Source organism: Pleurodeles waltl, chromosome 7 (assembly GCF_031143425.1).
Source record: "Pleurodeles waltl isolate 20211129_DDA chromosome 7, aPleWal1.hap1.20221129, whole genome shotgun sequence".
Lineage (NCBI taxonomy): Eukaryota > Metazoa > Chordata > Amphibia > Caudata > Salamandridae > Pleurodeles > Pleurodeles waltl.
The window spans coordinates 759,893,655-759,918,570 of NC_090446.1; positions in this window are offsets into that span (position 1 = coordinate 759,893,655).

Below are 24,916 nucleotides of genomic sequence, written 5' to 3' on the forward strand. Positions count from 1 at the left end.
GGGGCTGGACTGCCAAGTCAGATGCTGAGATCAGGAAGCAAAACAAAGCCAAGCGGGAGGCATGCTTCACTCTGCTATTTATAGCCAATCAGGAAAGCAGTTGAGTTTCCACATGTGGATGAGTCACCACACCCAATTAGAAGCACATGTCTACACCTGCTCACATTAGCAAACAAGCATTGGTAAAACAAGCATTGATAAAACCAATTGTGTAAAACAGCACATTATGCTTAGTTAGAAACATGAAGGTTTAACCAAGAACAGAGATATGATTTAGCCCTAATCCCTGGGGATGCTGATAGGTAACGCAGGAGGCACCTTGGGGATTCCTGACAAGGGGCCACATGCTCCCCCTTCCGAGCTTTAATAGGTCCTGGGGACCCTGGTCCCACACAGCCACTACTTAAATTAAAGTGGAGGTGCCCTCATGGACCCCATTCGCCTGGGCCATTTTTTTAAATTAAAGGGAAAGGAAGCCATATGGACCCTGTTCCCGAACCTTGTTCGGCCCTGGGAACCCCATTCTCAAGGGCCATTTATCTTTTTCAAAGGTGAGGGGAGGCTTTTGGCCTTCCTCCTCGAGCCATTACTAAAAATTAAAGGGAGGGGGGCCCTCTCCCCAAGCTGTTATCGGCCTGGGGACTCCAGTGACTGGATCCTGCATTTCCTAACGGTAGGTGATCTGGTGCACACCCAGGGCATCCACCACGTAGTCACTGGGGGCTGTGAAGGGAATCCCAAGGACCACACAGCCCCACCTTGTTCCTCACATGCAGTGTGAGCCTCCATTGCTCCCATCCCTGGGGAGCAGCTACTAATGCTGCTCTTTCAAGGTGGGAGCAATATTTTGTTCTATTTCCCTACCAGCATTAGTGCAGTCAGGGAAATAGATCAAAAGTCTGCTCCCAGCCAGCGGGAGCATTTTCAAAAGCTCCTGCTGGGTGGGAGCAGACTCTGAATTTACTGCTGCATGGTGGGAGTTTTGAAAATGCTCCCACCAAGTGGAAGCGAACACAGGTTTCCCTGCCCACAGTCTCACTGTTGCCCTCCAAGGTGTTGACCTTCCAGTGTCCATCCTGCCTGCCCTCCAAGGTCAGCTTTCTGCTCCTGCCCCTTTTGCACCTGTCCTAAGTTTTCCATGTGCAGGCCCCTATCCTATCCCTTCTGCCTTGTCTGATCTGCTGTCGTCTTCCTGCCCACTCCCTCCTACCCTTCATGGTCCATAATGCTGCCACTGTCCCTTCTGTCTCTCTGTCATGGTTAGCTTGCTGCCCTTGCTTCTTTCCCCTCTACTCTCTGATGTCCATGTCCATGGCTCTGTCCCCTGCTTATTGCTTTCCATGGTCTGTTGTGCTGCACTGCCTTCCCGCTTGCCCTGTGTATTGTTTTATGCTGCTGCTTCCCCTGACACCTGCCTTTTAGGCCAGGTTGTTGACCCTGCCCATCTCCCTTCTGCCGTCTGATATCCAAGACCATGTTCCTACCCCATTCCTCCTGCCCTTTGTGTTCCAGTGAACCATACTTGCCAACATTTTGAACTTCGTAAGAGGGAGCGTTTAAAAAAGAAACTCAGAGAATTGATTTTTTCCCAATGACTTACATTGAAAAAGAAGACATTTTAGGTAGGAGACAGATCAAATAAAGCCTTTTTGGGCATACATGCAACTGGAGTCCCCTGCCTTAGTTGGATCTGTTGCATGTATGGTTGTACTGCCACTGCCTCTTCCTTCACCCCCTCAATGGTCAGTTATATTGACACAGCCTCTCTTGCCTATCCTGCATTGTTGGTTTGTTTCCTCTGGTCCCCTTCCCCTGCCCTCCATAGTCTGCTGTGGTACCACTGTCCCTCCCGCCTGCCCATTGTGCTCAACTTGTTGCCTCTGTATCCTCCTCCATACCCTCAATTATATGTGCCCCTGACCTCTGACTCCCCACAGTATTCTAATGAACTACTAGATTTCTAACACTCTATGTGCATGATTCACAAAGATTAACTTAGACCAAAAGTCTAAGTTTAGACCTAAAGTCTAACTTTACTTGCAGTAAAGTTAGACTTTTGGTCTTAGTTTACACTTTTGGTCTAAATTTACCTTTGTGAATCAGGCCCTGTATTTATTAAACAAGTGTGGCATGCCTGACATCATCTTGATGTAATTAAAACGGTAATACCTAAAGCATTTCGTAAGAAATTTAAAAAATGAGAGAGGCTTATTTCCATAGAGAATATGGTCAGTGCTCTAAAGATCTAAAATGAGGACATATTTTCTGAATTCCTAAATATTGACAAAGCAATTTTAAATTATTTGCTATATATTTTTTTTTTTGTCCAGTTGATCACTACTTGATAATATGTTTCACATAGGGGAGAGGATGTGGCTTTACGACCAGGGCTGCAGACTTTGCAAATGGGGAACCAGGTTCGAGTTTCAGCATCAGCTCGACGTCCTGTGATTATGTGCAAATCACTTAGGGGGTCATTACAAGTTTGATGGTCCCATGACCGCCATGTTGGTGATGACGGTCATACCGCCAACAGGCTGGTGGAGATGACCACCAAATTATGACTTTGGTGGTATTCCCTATAGAATACAGCCAAAGCACTGCTGGCACTGCCACTGCAGTGAGACCGCCACGGACGACTAAAGGCACCAGCAAGTCGGTGGAGACCATGTTCCTGTGGGACATATTACCAGGCTGCACACTGCCAACATTTCCGCTGCGGTCGCAACCACCACAGAAACCCAGGTGGAAACGAACTGTATAAAAGGAGACACTCACCTACAGGAAGCCATACTTGCCCGGAGCCGCCATGGAGCCACAAGTAGAAGTCATCACGCTGCTCCTGTTTGCCAAAAGACTGGGGAATCTTCGCCACCTGCGACGACTATAAGTACACACACTCACCTGATACAGTTGAATATTGTTAAATATAGTACACTTACATAACATACAATAGAGACGGGGTTTGGGGGCTAAATTCAAACATAACTTTACACTAACATGCACACTCACAAACAGCCACACAGACACCCACACATACACAACACACACATAACTGCCATCACACACACACACACCACACATCAAAAACACACACGCACAGAAACACAGCACAAGTCCAGTCTCACACGATACCATACAAAACAACAACATGTCACAACAACGCCACAACTGCACAATCATAAACACATTGTCAAGCGCTCTCAATAAACACTACCCAAGGACACGTCCACATACCACACAACGTACAAACAACAGGGAATGATCACACTGTTACCAATCAACACACACATCACAAATCACACAGCACATCGTACCTATTATAACATGCACAATACATGCACACTCACACAGTCAAAGTACACAAAGCCAGACACCACAACAGTTAACACATGTCAACACAAACACCACACAATACCATGACAATAACATGTCTGCTACGTACAGATGCCCCTCAGACTGCACACACCCTATCCCTGGGGGACAAAAGCAGCACACACACCCTCACATACTGCCCACTCAATACAGGAAGCACAAGCGCCACACACACACAGATACTCACACACAACTGTCAGCCAGGGACAACTCTAACCTAGGAAAGGAAATGCAGGACAAAGATGTAACCAGGAAACCAACAACTGATTGGTCTTAATATATTTTTCACAAAATGAGTTTAAAGACATAGGCCAGTCCATAGTCCATGGATTGTGCACCAAATGCACATATTGGTGCCCCTAACTTGACTCCTGACTGCCATGTAACCTACACAGGTAGGGGCATCAAGGGGGCAGGCAGGCACCTCAGGGGTGATCTGGGGAGATTGTGATGGAGGGGTTTGGGCTTAGGCTTGGGAGGGGTCAGTTTTGGATTTGGCTGTGGGGTGTTTAGGTTTAGGCCTAGGGGAGGGTTTGGTCTTCTTGGGAGGGGTAGACTTCTTGGTGGGGGAGGGGCATGGGTACTTGCAGTGCAGTGGGGGAGGCCTTGGAGGTAGAAAGGAAGACCTTGGGGAAGGAAACAGCATGTTTAGGGGTTTCACAGGGGAAAAGGGCAAACTCAGAAAGCAAAGCTTTTTTACACACATGGGGACGGTCATAGCAAAAGGGTTTGATTGTGGAGGGAAAGGGAATGGTTGTATGAGATGGTGGGGATGTTTTGGGTGCATGTTTGTGGGAGGTATGCTTGTGTGTGGTGTGTGTCTTTTGCGTGGGTGAGTGAGGGCGTTTATGTGTTTTGGGTTGAAGGGGGTAGAGGTGCTTGGGGATGCGGTAGTAAATGCGTGGCTGTCTCTTGGGGTGGTGACTGTAGGTATGTGGATGTGCTGCATGTAGAAGTGTCAGTGGTGTGGTGACTGGGGTGGATGTCCGAGGGTCTGCTAGAGTTCTGTGTGTGGGTACAATAGGTGTAGTGGCTGAATCTGTAAATGTTGGTGTGGTGTCTACAGGTGTGTCTGCTATGCTGTCATTGATGCTTGGGATGGTGGGGGTGTCAAGGCAGTTTGTGACTGTTGCTGTGTGTGCATCTGAATGTTGCTTGTGTGTATGCCGGTGGTGTATCCTGTAGCGCTTTGGTTTGTCTGCACTACCCTTGGATGTTGAGGTGGATGCATGCCTGTCTGTTTCTGTGCTTTGGCAGGGTCAGGGAAGGGGGGGACTGGGATTGGGAAGTGGAAGGTGGCGGGGCGATGCGAGGCAGTGGGTGACTGGCTGCCTTCATTGTGGAGGCTAGACCCTGAAAGGCTCTCTATAGGGCAGCCAGTGCACTGTGAATGCCCTCCAGGAACACATTACTCTGTTGTATTTGAGTTGCCAGTCCCTGGATGGCATTCACGATGGTTGACTTACCCACAGAGATCGACCTCAGGAGGTTAATAGTCTCCTCAATGAGGGCAGCAGGGCTAACAGGGGTTGGGGCAGAGGTGCTTGCAGCAATTGGGTGGGGAGCCACAGGGAGGGCTGTGATCGAAAGGGAGGCGGTGAACAGAGATGGCGCTGGGGTGGTCGCAGATGGGTCTGCCACTGCCAGGGACTGTCAACTAGAGGAGGATTCCTAGGATGATGAGGTGGATCCTGTCTCCCCCGTGGGATTCCCCTCTCCCTCCAGGCCACTGGGTCCCTCAGTGTGGGTGGTATGATGACTTGAGGTCCTGTGGCCAGCAACTTCCCCACTCGACTGTGCCCGTCTCCTTCCCTGCCAATGCTGATGCTGGGAAACAGAAAAGAGAGGTAGGGTCATCACATTCTTATAATACACTAAAATCACACTGTTTATCTTTTACATTACATCTAGTAGTACTAGAACCAGGTTAGTGCCAACATCACGTCACAACAAGATACAATCTACAAACCTGTATAACAATAATGCCACACACCATCTAGGCCACCTATCTCACACCCACAATACCATCATATCGGTAGGGCAAGGACACCAACCATTCCATGTCAAGCTGACTTGGCAACATGATTCTGGGTCCCTATCCACAGCAACATAGTCAGCCAACAACCAAGCTATGGGAAATAGTAGTAACATTGATTTCCACATATCACATACACAACATCTACACAGATTTATAATTTGACCTGATGTCATATACCAGGAAAGGAACCTTATCATATACTAACCACAAGACAGCATGTTGCATACAAGCCAAAACCATTTCATGTCACAGAGTTAACAGCCTTTACAAATGAAATTTGCAAGCATGCAACTACTCTATTTGGCATATCCACACTGGAGTATGATATAGTCTAAACACATGTCACCAACACATGTACCAATAGTGATGTAGGAAAGGATGATACATACTATATTGACCTACTCATCTTAGTCATTGTTCACCTGTAAACAAAGCCTTTCACAATTATTAGGGCCTATTTAGCTCAGAGCATTTATCTGCAGAAAACCACAGGTAGCATTACTACTGTTTAAATACAATGGACATCTATCATGTGCATGAAGGCCACAGACAGTTGAACATATCATGATGAGCGGCAACATCACTATTTACAAATCAGACATGAGTAGTCTTATATATGTTTAGAAAAATATCAATGCCACAAAGCACAACTGAGGCTCCCATGATAGAGACATAACCTTGATGCAAGGCAATTGACTGACTACACATACCATTCCACCCACCTGTGCATGTGAACTGCCACACCTGCACCACAGTGTAGTCAGTGCAAACAATAGGTTTACATACAAAAAGCATTAAAACATATCCAAAATAACAATATAAAGAATGTTAAAACACATTACAATGTTGAATTATAATAGCACTTTACAATGAACACATGATGTTGGTAAAAACCAGTTTAGATTATAACTGTTAAGATGTATTGGCCTATTTATCATACATACCACACAACGGCTAAGGAATTAGCTGTGTACCCACTTACTACCTACAGAACATGAACATGGTATTAACATTCATACCTCTGACATCAAAGTATGTGATCTAATAAGTCAGGCAATACCTTCATGGTTACCTACATGTAGGATGTCAACTCAGATAACACATTCCGGGCCAAATGTACAGCCCTCACTTACCAAAGGGGTTCACCTCCTAACTGCTCTGAGTAAATTAAGTAGTGGATGTGAAATGTCATATGGACATCACAGTCTCATATGAAGCTGTCACTCATCAGAAACCTTTTTAAAAGTAGGAATGGCTTTCAATTGTCAAACTTTATGTTGCACATAGACATGGATCAAGGGACATTGAAATGGACAGAGGGCAAAGACCTGGACAACTTACCATCATAAGATTGGGAGTATGGGTCTGTAGGTGGGAAGTAACAACCAGCAGGGTATGAAAAGCTGTATAGTGGTACACATATGACACAGTCACATGTGCATCATCATATTCTTCTGTAAAGAAGGGATAACATAGGAGAGTAATATGTCCCTAAATATAATGGAATGTGCATACCTGTGTACCAATGTTGAGGACTATACATCTATGTGTTCCTTGGAGACCTTTGACCCCTTGCACTTACCACATTGTCACATCTTAGAGTCTATCACTTCATACTCTGCCATGGCAGATAAATGAAAATGTGTTAAGTCAGTACTTACCCCCTTGTGGCTGCTGTGCTATCCTCCAACACCCATCAAACTCAGGGTAGGCCACTGCCAATATGCAGGCTATTAGGGGGGTCAAGATCCGACAGGCACTCCTTCCTCCTTGGGAGGAAATCCCCAGCTGGGCGTCTGTGGTCTTCCAGGCCCAGTGTCTCAGGTCCTCCCACCATTTCCTACAGTGGGTGCTCTACCGGCTGTGGACCACCAGGGTCTATAATTTCTTGGTGATGCAGGACAAATTCCCTTCTTCTGATGGGCGTTGACCTGCATGGATGATGGATAAGAGAAGAAAGTCATGTCCACATGCACCATACAAAACAAGAAGGGTGAAACAAAAGATAGTGCAAGTAGTCATAAACACACTTCCTCCATCCCATCTATGTGAAATGGCAATCCTCCGTCAGGCCATGTGTGCAGTCTGAGTCAGGCATACAACATGCTTCTCCAGCACCAGGTATCGGCTAGAAACATATGACCAGGCCACAAGCATGTCTTAAAACATGTTATATGTGTTCAAGTATTTTTACATCACCTTCAATTTTCAAGCTATCCACACACATCACACACTCCCTACTCAGTATCAGGGCTCAAAATCTATCTAAGCACATGTGTACATGTCCATCTAACCACACATATGTTCCCAATCCATCATTCAAACACATTTCCTGAACATAATCATACACTCAACATTTCAAGCATTTGTATTGCATAGCACTTTCCTACTCCTCTGGTGCACCATAGAGCTGTGATACAGGGGTAGGACCTCCTCCACAAGCCTTTCCCACTGATCAGCTGAGAAGGCAGGGGCCCTATCATCTGTAGGATGTGGCATGATTGCTCCCAGAGGCAGTACACAGCAGTTCAGGTCGTGAAATCTTGCTGGCAGCAGTGTCAGGAGTCAAGTGAGTGATGAAGTATGAGATGGCGGTCACGTTCACCACATAAGAGACCGTCACCACCGGCAGACGTCGTCATTGGCCCAGGTCCACCAAAGGCAGCAATGTGTACCAATGGCAATGTCCACTGCAGTTATGTCCACCTACTGCCATGATGACTTAAACTGGTGGAGTTAGGTCACTTCCTGATGTCCAGTACAGTATGTCAGGCAACTGCCATTTTAAGGCTCATACATGTACGTTAAGGTTATGAAAGGTTTGTCACTGACTATGAAAGGTATATATGACATTATGTTAACTGCTGCCTTTATGCAAACATGTAGTAATGTGCATGTAATATGTAGAGGATGTTAAATTGATGTGTCCTGAGTTATGTTCATGAAACAGTATTGTCAGCAGAGTAATGACAATCTGAAAATAGTATAGATGTACCAAATATGATAAACATGTTAAGTAAGGTGATGTGAGTTTTATTGTCAGTGAAATGTGTCTCCATTTAGAGAACATGCTAGGGGTTAGGGGATCTGAATGCAGCTATTAGCCAAATATTGCCTAGGTATGTGGAAACTTTCATGTGACAAAATGTAGCTTCATCTGTGACATTGGTGTGATCATACTTATGATGTATGGATTGAGTCATACACATACATTCTGGTGTTGTTCCACATAGTTATCATGGCATGAGAAGAGCAAGACAACCTGCAGACCTGCAGACCATGGAGGAGCGACATGTGATGCAAATATACCTCTTGGATAGGCATACAATCATGGCCCTAACTGCAGGGATGTCTCAGCCTATGTTCAGTCAGGTCTTGAAGGCTGTATTAGCTACATTGGTGAAACACCTGGATAGCTACATCTGATTTACACATCATGAAGATTTGGCACATGTAAAGGCTGATTTTTATGCTTTGGGACATGTTCCACACGTAGTTGGAGCCATAGATGACGCCCGTGTAGCCTTGTTTCTCCCAAATGCCAATAAACAGGTGAATAGGAACAGGAAAAACTTCCACTCCATCAATGTCCAAGTGGTCTGTTTGGCTGACCTCTACTTATCACAAGTTTGTGCAAAGCATTCTGGGTCAGTCCATGATTCCTTCATCATGAGGAACAGCAATATCCCACTGCTAATGACCCGACAATACACAGAGGCTGATTGTTAAGCCATATGTCATGTATGTCTGTACCTTTTATCTTCCATTAGATAAGTGGATATGCAAGATTAAACTTTGGCTTTTCCTTACAGGGCACTCTGGCTACCCAAACCGTCCTTGGTTGTTGACACCAGGGGGTACCCAATCACACAAGGGGAAGTCCGCTACGATGAGACCCACGGAAGGACAAGGCATGTAATGGAGCGGACTTTTGGGCTCCTGAAGGCAAGATTTTGTAGCATTGATAAATCTGGAGGAGCCCTTCTCTACTCACCCAACAAAGTTTGTTACATTATTGTTGGCTGCTTTATGCTTCATAACCTCATCCTGAGATGTCAGATATCATTCATACCAGATGAGGGGGAGCCAGCAGATCCTGTGGGTGGAAATGCAGATTTGCCAAGTGAGCATGAGCATGATGAGGAGGAAGCTGGAGACATAAGGGCTGATCTCATCAATCAGTACTTCGCATGACTTAAGGTATGAATTGTGAAGTAAGGAAAGTGATTCAGTGGGGATATTGGTGAGGTTAGAAATGCCAGATAAGGTTCTTATTTTGACCATCAGATGGCTCATAATTGGCTCCAAAGTCCATTACTCTGATATGCATGCAAATTGTTACATGGAGTTCTGTACAGACATGTTATTAACATAGTGTTATGTTATCACCATGCACAATCAAAGTCACATTTGTACTTAGGGATTAGCTATGTAATGTACATGTATCAATGTGGCCTATACCTTATGTTTCTCAATTACAGATTTTAGATTGACTGTTTGGCTCATCCTCATTTGGCAATATCAGACAGTGTCACAGGCAGATGGGATTTACAGACTGACATGTGAAGTGAACATGGATTAAACCAGGTACTGTCTGGCATGAGATTTGTGGTGTGTGAGTTCAATGTCCAGACCTTCATGTCAATGGGATGGTAGTGTCCTTTTCCACACCAAAGACCTGTTTGGTTTTGGAGATGGGGCCAATGGTGCAATGTGTGTCTTCATTTGTCTCTGACACATGTTATAATGTGGCATCCAGACCCTCCAACATCATAATGGTTTGTGTTGTATGAGAACTAACCTTTATGTAGATGTCAGTGTTTCCACTTTGCAGACCACTGTGCATGTGCCTGAAGACTGACATAGATGAATGTCAAGCCTATACATACCTGGCTATGGTAAGTGGAAGGTTCCATGAATGGGGACATTAGTACTGACCTCTGTCTGTTACATGGGGCCTGTTATTTTGGGAACTATGGTATGCGTATGTGATAAGGCTTCAGCTGATGAAGCATTGAATCAATATGTTTGCCTCCTAGCATTGTGAAACACTGATGTGTCCCTAACTTCAGATATGTGTGGGTTTGTAGTGTATGACACATATGCTGAAACTAAGAAGTTAGCAGCAGTACTTCACGAAGTGGGCGTTGGCATTCTCCAAATATTTATGTGGGAAAGGACAATAAGAGTGACCTGTGCCATGTATATTATAAATTGTCAATCCAATATCTAGCCTTGTTAGACAGTACATGTGTCATGACCATGCCAAAGATTTTACATTAGAGAGAAACATTTTAGTACAAGAGTTATTATACATGACATTTGTTTATGGTTGATAAATCACACTAACACATGATCTGTGGTTCTGTGGTATTTATTGGGGAGTGCACAGCAAAATGAGTGGTTAGAAACAAAAATAACAGAAAGAAATAGTAAAGGGTTCAGTCATGGTATATAAAACCATCAGGGTAGCTGCTATACCATTTGGAAACACAGGTCCAGTGTCCTTGTACCATAGGAAAATGGAGATAGGTTTCAGAACAGTCAACAGGGTGTATCTGTGCATCTGTCAAAGCCCAGCTCACCTGAGTTCTTGTTCAGTTCTGATGGAGGTTGAAGACAATCCGACCCCACCCTGAAACTGCTTGTTCCAGCACACTAGTTTTTAAAACAGTGCACTAAGAACAGAAGCTCAAGGGAAGGGGGAAGTGGATAAAATAAAAAAAAGAGAGACAACACCGTTCTTGCGTTTCCACTGTTGAAGTGCTGCACAAATCTGCGGCCCTTTCTGACTTCTGTAGAAACTGGTGCCTAATGAAACATAAACAAAGAACAGATAAGTGCAACCTATTCCTAAATGGGTTCCTGACTATCCCTTTATTTATTGGAAATTCTCTTCTAAAAGTACCTCTTGGATCCTGGTCTCTAGTTTCCAGGTTTGGAATGTGTTACTGCTCTGGGATGTGTTTTCTATTACTGTTAAGCTTCTAAAAAATTAAACAAATACCGTTATCAGAATTACCAATATCAAACATTCATCATAATATAACTAAAGCCTAAATTCCCAATAGCAGACTCACTTTTCGCATATTTCCAGAATCTTTTATAAAACAAATACTGTACTTTTACATCAAAATACAGCATGTAATTTGTGCAAGTCCTTGATTTACTGTTTTCCTTGCTGTCAATTGTTTCCACTGTTCGATTCCCAAAAGTTCCATGAAAAAAAACAATGTCCGCTTCACAAAGTCCTGCAAAATAATCCTGCAACAAAGAGCCTTAATCACAATGCTCGTGGAAGGCACTTCGCCTCAAACTGTCTATACACGAATCCAGAAATTGCCGTCAAAGCTCCCTCAGGTAATAAAAAGTTTTGCTCTTACTTGTTGCTGGCAAGAGATACTGATCAGTCTAACCTTGTCTTCTTTCTCTTTTGCAGTTTACTCGTAGGAGAGAGGCTGAGGCAAGGAGGAACCGGAAACCGGAAGAAGGAAGAGCCAGCAGCTGCGCCAATTGAAGTCAAAGAAAGTCTGTAAAGAGCAGGAGTGCCAGCGCCGAGGGATCTGTTCTCAGGTAAGCGGGAGGTAGACGAGCACAAGCACTGGGTGAGGCTCGGGGGATGCCTTTTATAGACAGGGCTGGGTGTGGTTCGAAGAGCTGGGTGTGGTTTGAAGGGCTGGGTGTGGTCCTCACATGCTGCACATGTTCTTGGAAGGTGTGCAGAGTTTCAGTTATTATGCAAATGAGTTGGATTAACACATGGCCTAGGGAGGAGTGTTTTAAAGAAGCCTTGGTAAAAGCAAGGCCCAATGTGTAAACAAAACAGCACATTAAACAACATACACAGAAGCCTAGGGGGGGGGAAGGTGAGATAACAAGAAAGGCTTTGAATAGTAAGTTTAAAAGGGAGCTATTACAGAACCCACTAGTGCAGTGAGAGGGGACATGCTCTTTGCTGTGTACAAACCCTAACAGTTGCCCCCCTCAAAGGCCCTCCTACAGGACGGGGTTTTCCTGGATTTTTTAAATAAAACCGTCTAATCAGCTGTGGGGCATGTACATATGATGCTGGTTCCCAGGAATTCTCAGATTCATCATATCCTTTCCATTCTACTAAATAAAACAGACGTCCACTAATTCTTTTTGAGTCTTTTATGCTTTTCACTTCATATTCCAGATTTCCTTTAATTGGTATGGGTGGAGGTGGTGGTTCAGGTCGGGTTTTTGAGTTGTACGGCTTAAGCAAGGACACATGGAATGTAGTATGTACTGGATATTCTTTTGGTAAATCTAATTTTACTGTTACCGGGTTTACTATGGCAGTTATACTAAAGGGTCCAATGAAACGTGGTTGCAGCTTTCGGGATCCCTCTATGTTTAGGTTTTTTGTGGAGAGCCATACCTTGTCACCAATTTTATACATTGGGGCCTCAGACCTGTGTTTGTCTGCTTGTCTTCTCATGCTTTCCTTGTACTTTAATAAATGTTTCCTGGCTTTGTCTTGTATGTCACCTAACCTCGTTAGTCTATCCGTTACTGTAGGCAACAGGGAATCTTCTAACAAAATGGGTATAGCTCTTGGATGATACCCCTGCAAGAAATAGAATGGTGAGCAAAGTAGAGCTGAATGCTCAGTATTATTATAAACAAACTCTGCTACAGGAAGAGCTTCCAACCATTCACTAGAATAATCAGCCAATAAACAACGTAGCGTTTGAAGTAAGGTTTGGTTCAGTCTGTCCATCTGTCTCTGGGTGGAAAGCAGTGGATAAGGCCACATCTATTTTCAGTTTTTCACATAATTTTTTCCAAAATCTGGAGTTGAACTGGCTCCCTCGGTCTGACACCACTTTGCTTGGCAAACCATGTAAACGCACAATTTCCCTTATAAAAATATCGGCAAATTCTGCCGCCGTGGGTAATTTCCGTAATGGTACAAAATGTGCCATTTTAGATAAAAAATCCACTATAACCAACACTGTTGTGAAGGATTTTACAGGTGGTAAACCTACAATAAAGTCTACGCTCACAGTGTACCAAGGTTGTTTGGGTGTTGGCATTGGTATTAACAAGCCGTCAGGAGCCTTATGAGAAGATTTATGTCTTGCACAAATTGGACAGGTAGTGACAAATTGCTTAATGTCCTTTCTTATAGTGTCCCACCAAAAGTGTTTTTGCACATTTTCCAGGGTTTTTACCCAACCAGGATGACCTGCCAACGGTGAGGCGTGATGCCAAATTATCACCTGTGTTTGTAATTCAGAGGTGGGCACTAACAGCATGTTGTCGTGATACAATAAACCTCGTTGTATTGTGTTATGGGAATCCTTTAACCAATCCTGAGGTGCTATTTGCATGTGTGCATTATATAGATCTGTGAAGAAATCCTTCTGTTGTACTGGTGCCAACAACTTTTGGGGAGGAATAATGGGTTCTCCTATTTTATCTTGTTTCATGTCTGAGGTATGTCCGTATCTAGATAACACATCAGATTGAATTTGTTGTGCACCTGGTCTATAGGTTATAACAAAGTCAAATGTGCTAAAAAAAATTAACCAGCGCATCTGACGTGGTGTTAGTGCTTTAAGTGATCCAAAAAACTGTAGGTTCTTATGGTCAGAAAAGATTGTAACTGGGTACTTGGCTCCCATTAAATGGTGCCTCCATTCTGAAAAGGCTACTTTGATAGCTAGTAGTTCCCTTTCAGCCACAGTGTAATTTTGTTCAGCTGGTAATAACTTTTTGGAATAGAAGGCTATAGGATGTAACTGGCCATCTACTGCATCTCGTTGAGAGAGAACTCCTCCTAAAGCTACTTGTGAAGCATCCGCTTCAACAAAAAAGGGCAAGTCAGGATCAGGATGTTTCAGAATTGGGGCTGAAGTGAACTTTTGTTTTAGGAGTTGAAAGGCGTGTGCCGCCTCATCAGTCCAAAGAAATTGTTGCCCTTTCCGCAACAAGGTAGTTATTGGGGCTGCAATGTCTGCAAAATGTGCAATAAACCTCCTATAAAAATTGGCGAAACCCAGAAATTTCTGAATATCTTTTACAGAGGATGGTTCTGGCCAATCAGCAATAGCACTGATTTTCTTTACATCCATAGTTATTCCTTGAGGTGACAGGCAGTATCCTAAAAAGTCCACCTTGTTGACATTAAAAGTACACTTTTCTAACTTAGCAAAAAGATAATTTGCTTTTAACTTTGATAATACTGCACGAACATGTTGGGTATGTTCTTCTGAGTTCTTAGAGTAAATGAGGATGTCGTCTATGTATACTATGACACAACCGTCCAGGAATTCGTGTAGGACCTCATTTATAAAGAACTGAAAGGCCGCAGGGGCATTACATAACCCAAAGGGCATTACTGTGTACTCAAATAAACCAAACTTTGTCTTGAAAGCTGTCTTCCACTCATCCCCCTCTTTTACTCGGACCAGGTGGTAAGCTCCCCGCAGATCTAGTTTAGTGTATACAGTAGAATGTCTTAATTGATCCAACAACACAGGTATTAGAGGAAGAGGATATTTATTCTTTATTGTAGCCTTATTTAGTCCTCTATAATCGATACACGCGCGCAGGGATTTATCCGGCTTCGGGATAAAAAAGAGTGGAGATGACACTGGAGATGTGGAATGACGGATGAACCCAGACTGTGGTAGGTCATCTAGGTAGGTTCTTAAGTATTTGGTTTCTTCGTCAGTCAAAGCATACACTCTGTTATTAGGTAAAGGGGCCCCTGGGATAAGATCTATACGGCAGTCATAAGACCGATGTGGGGGCAGCACACTAGCCTTTACTGGATCAAAGACGTCTTTAAAGTCAGAATATTCAGGAGGGAGACTTGGTTCATCTTGTGTAACACTAGCACAGTGTAATACTGTGCTCTGTTCTGTACCTGCTTCTTGATAGCAATTGGTTCTACAGAAAGAGGAATCCAAAGTAACAGTTCTATTCACCCAATCAATTTTTGGGTTATGAGTTGTTAACCAGGGTACCCCGAGAATCAAACCAAAATTAGGAGTATCTATCAGATCAAAGCTAATCACCTCTGTGTGCCCGTTCTGACAGACCATAACAAGTGGACTTGTTTGTTTTGTGATTAATCCAGAGGTCAATTCTGACCCATCCACTGCACATACTGCTTCTGGACAAGGCTTTAGGCACATAGGAAGTCCTAAGATTTCAGCTAACTTATTATCCACAAAATTTCCTGTCGCACCTGAGTCCAGTAGGACAGGGAGAGAATGCCTCACTTGGGTAGTAACAATTAAAACAACCTGAATTATGAAATGTCTAGGTATGTGCGGTACCCTGAAGGCTGCAGCATTAGAGGTTTGATTAAGATGTTTTCTCGAACAAGTAACCTCTCCCCTTGTCGAGCTTAATCGTTTCCCGATTCAGTTGAGGAGGTGGAGGAAACAGCACCCTTTCGTGGAGTTTTAGGCTTTACTGGACATTCTCTGGCAAAGTGACCTGCCCTGCCACAATATAAACATAATTGAAATGTTCTCCTTCTTTCTTTTTCCTCTGATGTGAGTGGACCTCTGAGTGTCCCTATTTGCATAGGCTCTGGTTCAGGGAGTTTATTATCTGTGTCTTTCTTCTCGTGTCTAATAAAAGTTAACTGTGATTCCAGTTTGTATTTATCTCTCTTTCTTTCTCCTAGTCTATGTTCTAATTTCACAACTAAATCTACAAAGTCTGAATAGTCTTTTGGCAAATCAACGATATGAGCCAGCGCGTCTTTTAACTCGTCTCTCAAACCTTTATAAAAAAGGGAGACACGCTTTTCTTCTGGCCACTGTGTCTCGGTGAGTAAACGATTAAAACTAGTGAGATAGGTCAATAAATCCTTGTTACCTTGTTTAAGATTTAAAAGCTCATTATCACTTGCCTGCATGAAAGTGTGTTTTGCAAAAAGGCTGGTCATGGTACGTTTAAATTGATTCCAATTATGGAGGATGGGATCATCTCTATCCACGAAAGGAATTGACCAATTGGCTGCTGTGCCACCCAAATAAGACAAGACGAATGCCACTTTCGTATCATCAGTAGGGAACTGTTGTGGCTTACAAATGAAGTGTAATTGACATTGATTGATAAAAACATGGAATTTGTTACTATCTCCATGAAAACGTTCAGGTGCTGCTAAGGGCACAACATTAGGAACATTAACAGTAACCTCAACTGGGGAAGGCAAAGTTGTATGTTTTGATGGCGCCCCTGTCTCTGAGGAGGTTTTAAACAAAGGCGTAGAAGCTGTGTTCCACTGAGATCCCCTAAATTTATACCTGCTTAAATCCTGTTTTAAAGAGGTATTCTCCATCTTTAATCTCTCTATTTCCTCTTGCATATGTTGCAAGATGCCAGACACTGATTCATTATGAGCCAAGTCCTCATTTAGGGCCTGCGCCATATCCGTGACGTCAATGCCCTCTATTTCTTCCCCGGTATTCATCGTCCACCAGAACTGAAATTATTTTTTAAGGCTTGTGCTTCTGTCAAAGCCCAGCTCACCTGAGTTCTTGTTCAGTTCTGATGGAGGTTGAAGACAATCCGACCCCACCCTGAAACTGCTTGTTCCAGCACACTAGTTTTTAAAACAGTGCACTAAGAACAGAAGCTCAAGGGAAGGGGGGAAGTGGATAAAATAAAAAAAAGAGAGACAACACCGTTCTTGCGTTTCCACTGTTGAAGTGCTGCACAAATCTGCGGCCCTTTCTGACTTCTGTAGAAACTGGTGCCTAATGAAACATAAACAAAGAACAGATAAGTGCAACCTATTCCTAAATGGGTTCCTGACTATCCCTTTATTTATTGGAAATTCTCTTCTAAAAGTACCTCTTGGATCCTGGTCTCTAATTTCCAGGTTTGGAATGTGTTACTGCTCTGGGATGTGTTTTCTATTACTGTTAAGCTTCTAAAAAATTAAACAAATACCGTTATCAGAATTACCAATATCAAACATTCATCATAATATAACTAAAGCCTAAATTCCCAATAGCAGACTCACTTTTCGCATATTTCCAGAATCTTTTATAAAACAAATACTGTACTTTTACATCAAAATACAGCATGTAATTTGTGCAAGTCCTTGATTTACTGTTTTCCTTGCTGTCAATGGTTTCCACTGTTCGATTCCCAAAAGTTCCATGAAAAAAAACAATGTCCGCTTCACAAAGTCCTGCAAAATAATCCTGCAACAAAGAGCCTTAATCACAATGCTCGTGGAAGGCACTTCGCCTCAAACTGTCTATACACGAATCCAGAAATTGCCGTCAAAGCTCCCTCAGGTAATAAAAAGTTTTGCACTTACTTGTTGCTGGCAAGAGATACTGATCAGTCTAACCTTGTCTTCTTTCTCTTTTGCAGGTTACTCGTAGGAGAGAGGCTGAGGCAAGGAGGAACCGGAAACCGGAAGAAGGAAGAGCCAGCAGCTGCGCCAATTGAAGTCAAAGAAAGTCTGTAAAGAGCAGGAGTGCCAGCGCCGAGGGATCTGTTCTCAGGTAAGCGGGAGGTAGACGAGCACAAGCACTGGGTGAGGCTCGGGGGATGCCTTTTATAGACAGGGCTGGGTGTGGTTCGAAGAGCTGGGTGTGGTTTGAAGGGCTGGGTGTGGTCCTCACATGCTGCACATGTTCTTGGAAGGTGTGCAGAGCTGGGTGTGGTTTGAAGAGCTGGGTGTGGTCCTCACATGCTGCACATGTTCTTGAAAGGTGTGCAGAGTTTCAGTTATTATGCAAATGAGTTGGATTAACACATGGCCTAGGGAGGAGTGTTTTAAAGAAGCCTTGGTAAAAGCAAGGCCCAATGTGTAAACAAAACAGCACATTAAACAACATACACAGAAGCCTAGGGGGGGGGGAAGGTGAGATAACAAGAAAGGCTTTGAATAGTAAGTTTAAAAGGGAGCTATTACAGAACCCACTAGTGCAGTGAGAGGGGACATGCTCTTTGCTGTGTACAAACCCTAACAGCATCACAAGGGGAAGCAATCAGTAGAGGTTCACTTCCTGGCAATGGTTTTGGTCTTGGCATCTGCTCCTCCTGGATGTCTGGGTGGACATCCATATTTAAGGGGGGGGTTCCTCACCTACAGAGGGTGGGGTGTCTGAGGCATTCCCTTCCCCTGGCAGGGCCCCATCCCACTATCTCCCACAGATATAGAAGGGCCTGATGTTTCATTGCTAATGGAAGAGGCCTGATGTTGAGCACAAAACCTACTCAGGGTGGTATTTCTGTCTCTCAGCACCCCAGTAATGGAAGCCAGGTTGGCATTTTGGGCATGCCATTGCCTCATAACTTCCTGGTGGTTGTCCTTCTGCAGCTGCTGGATCTCCCCCATCGTGGTCAGTAACTGGCCCATCATGCCTTGGGAATGTTGGTAGTCTCTCAAGACTTGGGAGATAGTGTTCAGGCCAGTTGTGTCCCTTGGAGCCCCCATCCTTTGGCCCCCAAATCATCCCTCCCATACACCCTACCCCCACGTGCCTGTGCCCCTGGCACAGTGTGCCCCGTCCCACTGGTGGCAGGTCCATCATTATCAGGGATGACAACAGGAGACTCAGGTACCTGTACTGGGGGGCACACAATGGAAGATACTGCCCTTGGGCCACAAGTTTGGGGGCAAATGGTTGCCTGTGATGTGGATGCAACAGGGCCGGGAGGAGTCGATGTGGGCAGGGTGAGGCTCACAGTTGTTGACTGACCAGATGTCCCTGATGGGCCTGCTTCGTCCTCAGTGTCCAAACATCCCGGGGTGTTTTTCTCACTGGGGGCTTCATCCAGAGGGGTAGTGTCAGTGTCTGGTGACCTCTCCATGGTGACATTAGTGAGGTTACCTTAAGAGAAGTGGAACACACCATTGTTGTAAATGATGCAACATGTGATGTTTAACTTTGACCACTAGACATGCTATGTGACATGCACACATTGCCTTCACATGATCCCCTGATAAGACAATGACAGCTGCTTCCAGATCTGGGTTAGAGCAATGTGGGACATAGAGATTTGCAATTGCATACACCATGCTACAAGCTCTTGGAGTATGTCAATGGTTAGATGACTGTTACTTCCCTCATATCTTGTCTGATTAAAGACAGAACAATGTACGTTTATCTCCTAGTAGAGTGTATGGCATCATTGATTAAACTAACAGCTGGACAATGCACAATGATGAAAGAGCTGGCCACAGTTTGGGAGTTACCATTTAACCTGGACCTCTGTATGGGTGTACTGCAAGTACATCCAGTTTCCCATATAGTTTTCCCCCAAGTAAGTAAATGACATTATTTGGGAGGTTATCACAAAGGCCAGTTTAGTAGGGAACACAGCTGTAGCTGTGTTTTGCTTGTGATAGTACTGGTATTGGGCCATAACATAGTTTTCATTGCCATGGACTGTGTGATAGTGGAGCATTCAGTATGGCTTACATTGAGTGCTAGTTAAACATGCAAGGCAATTTCATTTATGGTACACTGTTCTGGTTTTCTTACAGGTAGAACAGTGCCTGCTGGGAGTTGTAGTGCTGTCAGTCTCTGTACTTCATGTGCCATACACAACCACTGTGGTCCCAGGTGAGTTTGGTTTTCATGCGGCATGCCAGAGAGTGGTATTTAGACATTTGAACACAGAGGTGGTTTGCTCATTGAGGATGGGAAAGGTGATCAGTGAACATGTAAGACAAAACCTTTTGGTGACATGAATGATGTAGTGACTTACCAGACTCCACTCCCCCAGGTATTCTTGTCAGGCCCTCAAAATGCAAGATTTCCAAGACCTTCTCCGCCCATGATGTGAAAGCAGGGAGAAGGGGGGGGGGTCCACCGACAGTCTTGAGGAGCATCAGCTGGTGCCTGGCGGCCATGGAACGTACCTTAACCTTTAGGTCATTCCACCTCTTCCTGGTGTCATCTCTTGTGCATGGGTAACTGCCTAAAAATTTCACCCTGCCAACTATCCTTTGCCACAACTCCATTTTCCTGGCTATTGATGGTTGCTGGACTTGTGCTCCAAAAAGGTATGGCTCTACTCTGATAATTTTGTCCACCATGACCCTCAATTCATCATCAGTGAAACGTGAATGTTTTTGTGAGGACATGGTAGTGGTGGACGAGATGGTGGGGTAGTGCAAAATGAGGAAAAAAATTGGGTGATGAGGTGTGGGTGCTGTGATGTGAGTGGGTGATGGTTGTTGTGTATATTGTGTGGTAATGAATTGCGTGTTATTGGTGTTGTGCAGGTGTGGATTGCGTGATGTGTGAAATGTCTAGGGGTGCCTATTGTGTGATTTGCTATAAATGTTATTTTTTGCATGTGTGTGGCTGTGTGTGTCGTGTTCTGGTTGCAAAGGATTTTGGAATGTGAAGGGCATAGTGCGGTTTGTAGGTGTGTCAGGTGTGTGGCTTTGTATCAGGTGTGTAGTATTCAAACTATCCAATGTGGTGTTGTGTTTGACTTATGTGACTTCAGACCACTGCAGTTCGCAGGCAAATGGTATTCTGCCATGGAAGAACCACTCTTGTGATTTGTGGAACGTAATGTGATCGGAGGGTTTTTGGCGGGCTGGTGGTGCTGTTAGTGGGACTGCCTATTTTCTGTTCTCCAGTGTCCTGGCAGTTTCGGAAATTTGGCTGTATTATGACAGAGCTAGCTGTGTGACTCTTACTACGGCGGTCGGACCACTGCCAACACGGAATCACTGCGGCGGTCTTGCCAAAACACAGCCAAACTCGTAATGAATCTCCCAGGCCTAAAGCTAAAATGAATGTGTCCTCGTATAATGTAACTGATGCTCATATAAAACACTCCAATACCTTTTGGTCTGGACTGAGCTATATAAAACTGCAAAATAGCTAGGAAATTAGGGGGCATGTTTACAAGAAAGTAGCGCATCCTAGATGATGTGGCACTTTCCTTTTACTCCCCTACCTATCTAATGACACCATTGTTGTGCCGTATTTACAATACGGGGCACCATGGAGGTCGTTAGCACAATAGCGTCAAAAATGTTTACGCTATTGTGGTGCTTTGCTACACTAGTGTCAAATATTTAGATTTTAGTGCAGCAAAGCACAGGGAGGCCATTGAACATAATGGGTGTGCCATTTTAATGCCTGCTTTGAGTAGGTGTTAAAAATTGCGCACAAAATGTCCAGTGAAATTTTGTAAATTTCACTGCACCATTTTTTCGGGCCTCCCAGCGTTGAAACACACCCCTTGCACATATGATGCCTGCTGCTGGCATAATGTGGTACAAGGGGTTACAAATTAGTTCAATGCAAGCATTGTGGCATAAATGTCTACCCAATGCCAGATTTGCATACAAAAAAAGATGCTAATATGGCGTAACTGGGCTTGTAAATATGCCCCTAAGTGTTTTCCACACTTTTGTCATTGGGCTATACTTGGGCTACATTTTGGTGACATTTGTGCTATATATATATTTTTTTTTTCTCTGGCGGCCATTTGGCAAAAAGCATATTTGTTATGAAGCTCCTTTATCTCCTCTTTTACTGTAGAATCTGCAGTAGGAAATGCTTTCAGGTTTCGAGTTTGATTCCATCAAGTTGGCATTCAGATGTGTCACACCTTTGACATAAAATCAGAATATTAGCACTCTAGTTGAACATTGTAGTAAATCCGCTGATCACCAGGGAGTTAACTGGCAGTCTGCGACTGGTGTTGAAAGGGCATGTTTTAGTCTGCATGTCAGAATGTTTTAATGAAATAGAAAAGGAACATATTTGAGAACTCACGTGTGCTAATTTCTCTCTCTAACTATAATTAACTATTTGTGCTATATTTGGGCTCTTTTTTCTCTGGTGGTCATTTTGCAAAAAGTGTATTTGTTGTGAGCTCCCTTATCTCCTCATTTACTGTAGAATCTGCAGTAGAAAATGCTTTCAGGTTTCGAGTTTGATTCCATCAAGGTGGCATTCAGATGTGTCACACTTTTGACATAAAATCAGAATATTAGCACTCTAGTTGCTCATTAGAATATTGTAGTAAATCCGCTGATCACCAGGGAGTTAACTGGCAGTCTGCGGCTGGTGTTGAAAGTGCATGTTTTTGCTGCATCTTGGATGCCAGCCCCGTTATGGCATTCACATGGTTGACTGCCCTACAGAGATGGATCTCAGGAGGTCAATAGCCTCCTCACTCAGGGCAGCAGGGCTCACTGGGGCAGGGCCTGAGGTGCCTGGGGCGGAGGAGAAGCCCACCCTCCTGGGTGAGCGGGCACGGGCAACTCGCTGAGGGACTACTGGGAGGGTGGTACTGGTATGGAGTGGTGGTGGCTGTACCTGCAGCTGGGAGGGTCTCAGTGGTGTTCACCACCACCAGGAAACTTCCATCGGAGGAGGTATCCGAGTCTGTGTTGTCACCTCCTGCCTCGGCCATGGTTCTCCCCTCTCCCTCCGTCCCACTAGTTCCCTCGGAGTTGGTGGACTCTGCCTCCAGGGTCCTGTGGGATGCAGCTCCCTCGGTCGCCGATGCCCCTGCTCCTCCGCCAGATGATGCTAATACACACATGGACAGGAAGACAGAAGAAAAAAGGGGGGAGAGAGAGAGAGAAAGAAAACACTGGGTCAATTACTGCACCAACACCACAGTTGTCATACACAGCACCGTCACACACAGGGATCAGGCTTGAGCACTATGCATTGCACTGCCAGTGATTACGCTGGATGACACAGAAAGATGAGGGCCACACACCACCAACTGCACCCCTCCTGGAACCCACAAAGCCCTGACTGACATGGATTTCTAACAAGCTAGGTTACCTGCATTTGCAATACACCCATTATCCTTAAGCTGGATCACACTGCAATGTGTGGCCTGGCCTAAGGGATACCCACTAACTCACACCCACCACCCGGATCCCATGCCACCTGCCAATTATTGTAATAATGCCCACTGTACTCACCCTCTTGTGGCTGCTGTGATGCCCTCAAGCACCCATCCAGCTCTGAGCAGTCCACCGTCAGTATGCGGGCCATCAGGAAGTCAGGTTCCTACAGGCACCCCTTCCTCTTTGGGAGGCCATCCCCATCTGGGCCTCTGCGGTCTTCCGTGCACAGCGTCTCAGGTACTCCCACCGTTTCTGACAGTGGATGTTCTGCCTGCCATAGACCCCTAGGGTCCACACGCACTTGGCGATGGCAAGCCATAATCCCTTCTTTGATGGGTGCTGACCCGCAGAGGTAATACACACAGGAGGACACCATTACACATACAATCACACATATGGCCCACCAATCCTGTTTCCGTCACCATTGGCACACACATCGTCCGGCGCACACCATGTACACCACCACAAGACATTTCCATCGATGTCACGATGCTTGCACACACATCTCCATGCATCCTTCCACATGCATCATGCCCAAGGTGTACTCACCTGCTGGTCTGGATGTCCATACAGCAGTCCATACTGGAGTAGGACCCCATCCACCAAATGCTCCAACTCCTTCGAAGTGAAGGCAGATGCCCTTTACCCGGTCACACAGGCCATGGTAGGTTCTAGACACAGGTCACAGCAGCATACGCAGTGTAGATGTTCTCCTGTTGAAGGTCAGGAAACAAGTGAGGAATCAGCTAGAAAATGGCAGTCACGTCCCCATTGGCCAACTCTAAACAGCCCCATATTATCTAATGAGGAATTGCACAGCAGTACAAGAACGCCTTCCGCCACAATTCCCAACGTCAGAGGAGTTACCTCACTTCCACCTGTTCTTAGATACAGGACAGGCGGTCGCCATTTCATGGTGGTGGACAACGGTCATATCAACCTTTACTGCGCCACAGCCTAGATTACCACATATCTCGCCATCATACTTATGTACACTGATGTTGGGGTTCCAAATTGTGACAAATTTCACTTTTGTGTCCCTTAGATACCTACCTCTGTGGATAAATAGGAGGAGGAGACATACTCCTGTGTACAGACCCCCTGTGGACTTGGCTACACTGGAGGACAGGCACATTATTCTCACCTATAGACTGGACAGGGCCACAAAAACAGAGCTGTGTGCCCAGTTGGAACCTGACCTGATATCTGCTATCCGTCATCTGATTGGGATCCCACCTCTTGTGCAAGTGCTAGCAGTGCTCCATTTCCTGGCAACTGGTTCTTTTCAAGTGACAATGGGCTTGGCAGCAGGAATGTCACGCCAATGTTCTCAATCGTGCTGGCAAGAGTTTGTCTGCCCTGTTGAAACACATGTGCAGCTACATAGCTTTCCCCCAGGTGGAAGATCTGGCCACTGTGAAGGATGGATTCTATACAATGGGACATATACCCAATATTGCTGGGGCCATTGACAGGACATATATTGCGTTAGTCCCCCCCGCCAGAATGAACAGGTGTTCCGGAATCGGAAGAGTTTCCACTAACTGAATGTGCAAATGGTGTGCCTGGAGGATCAGTACATCTCCCACATCAATGCTAAGTATCCTAGGTCAGTGCATGATGCCTTTGTTCTGAGGAATAGCAGCATT